At 42.1% G+C, this 2109-nt stretch overlaps 1 long non-coding RNA gene across 1 annotated transcript; it reads right to left on the bottom strand.

The window, feature by feature from the left end:
• Positions 1–696: 696 nt before the first annotated feature.
• On the bottom strand, positions 697–1872 carry LOC134155930 (uncharacterized). The gene is made up of 2 exons (XR_009961777.1): positions 1099–1872; positions 697–780 (listed from the first exon to the last, which is right to left on the bottom strand). It is a non-coding gene; the product is annotated as an uncharacterized LOC134155930 (long non-coding RNA).
• Between the last annotated feature and the right edge of the window lie 237 nt (positions 1873–2109).

Below are 2109 nucleotides of genomic sequence, written 5' to 3' on the forward strand. Positions count from 1 at the left end.
ATTTAAGGCAGCTGTAGATTACAGTAAATACCAAGTACACACTATCAGAAAGTACTGTAGACACTGAAGTACAGAAAATATTTTTTGCTTTCAAAACAACTTTAAGGAATATCATGTTCTCCAAGGTCTATGCACTCAGTTTAACCAAAAAGAACTTCTAGCCCTGGTCTCTATTCTAAAATACAAGCTTAAAACTAGCCAGCAACAATATTATGTTAACACAAGTCAAAATACAGCATTGTTTGGCCTGATATACTAAAGAAAAAATAATCGGGTAGGACGTAGTTTTTACAAGAAGGCCCAATTCCCTCCCTTCCCCCATTTCTAAAATTGATCTTATGAGCATTCATTATTTACCGCTTCCAGAGCGCCCTTCTAAAATCCATTCTCTACCTCCAGATAGCCATCATGCATCTATGCAGTACAAAAGAGTCTGAAGAACTGTGGACTTGTTTTCAAGGTAAAATGCAGGCATGTTAAGAAAAATCATTACTTTGTACACTAACATTTCCCAGCATATATTTGACAGAATCCTATTAACCCACAATTACTTAACCTGTGGTGAAATGCGGCCAACTCTTCCCTTCTAAACAGGCATTTAATACGCAGATGATTCACGATGCCAGTAAGACAGTTTATATTTTTATTACATTAAAAACATTATTTTCACATTAAGTTTTATTTGTTAGCATACCATGCTTTGTGGGTTTCATCTATTCATTGACTGTTGAGTGGTACTAATGAAATCCTTGGGGTACCTACCTTCCAACATTTCAACGGCTCAAGAAAGGCCGTAACAGTGCCACAAATTAATTGTAATGTATCTCATTCCTTCACAGGGAATAGCTGCTGGTAACATCAGCACTGGACATACAGGCAAATTCTTTCCTAGTTACCTTTTTTTTTGTGGGGGAGTATGAAAAGCAGAGCCTTTCAGATACTACCCATGATGCCTCCCAACCAAGACCATCTGCAATATGCTATGTTGACCATTTGTCACAATCAACCCACCTATTTAAAGAGGGGGGAAGAATCCATTAATCTACCACAATCCACAAACAGAAAAAAAAAAATCATAGGAACACCTCCTGTACTTACACTGAACTGCATGCAGGAAAGTAGCTGTTCAGTACCAACCATGTTGAAGACCTGCAAGACCCAGGTATTTGCAAAAGTGTTATTTGTTGGCTTTCTGACTTTCAACCATAAAACATACCCTCGTTCCCCATGAGTACCTACAATTTTGCTAATGATACTCTGATTTTAAATACAGTTTGAGAGAGATAGGATGAGGAGACACACTCTAGGTATTTTAATCTCTTGCCACAATGCAGGGATGTTTAAGAAACATACGAATTGCATGCTCTTGAGTAACTATCTCCTTCCTGCTAAAGCTGCAAGAAAAAAGAAAAAGGAAGGGAAGCCTTCATGCCATACATTTCACACCTTCAGGAGGCAATAACCCTGCTTGGTTAGGACATGCAACGCAATGTTTGAAATCAAGGTCTCCTCAAACACTTTTTCCTCTTCTCCCTCCAAGTAGGTCACCCCTCTCAGTGATTTTGTGTAACTGGTGTAGTTTGTCAGAAAACAGTAAGAACCCACCCTGCTGCATGAAGCATGTCAATTAACACCCTTCCCATGAAGAGAGCTAGACCTCTACTGCAGAAGAGGGCTCCATGCAAGGGAGCACCACTGGCAATCACTGTTTTAAGACTTCTTCCAGGTTGTAGCAACCTGGATTTCTCAAAACCGCTTCAGTAGAAGCAGCCCAGCAAAGGCATTTTCTGATAGGTCCCTGCTAATGACTGCATGGAGCCACAGCGTGGTCACCAAACCACGACTGCACGAGGGAAGCTGCACTCTTTTCATCTCCAGCACATCCTCTTTAGCTGTCATCCCCACGGGGTTACAGTGGGGTGGGCTATGTTCATGTGGAAGTCAGACTGCTCACTCCCCTTGCACAGTCCCCCGCAAGAGATGGGTAGACTCTGGGGCGCTTCCACAGAGCGGACAGCACCCACCTTGCTTTCTGGAACCTTCCTAAGCTCACCAGGGCAGCATTGCCTGCATCCCAAAACCTGCCCCTGCGAATGCATGCTTCCGGAA

This window comes from Pezoporus occidentalis, unplaced genomic scaffold (assembly GCF_034315485.1).
Source record: "Pezoporus occidentalis ecotype Australia unplaced genomic scaffold, CSIRO_AGI_Poc_V1 ctg80, whole genome shotgun sequence".
Taxonomy (NCBI): Eukaryota; Metazoa; Chordata; class Aves; order Psittaciformes; family Psittacidae; genus Pezoporus; species Pezoporus occidentalis.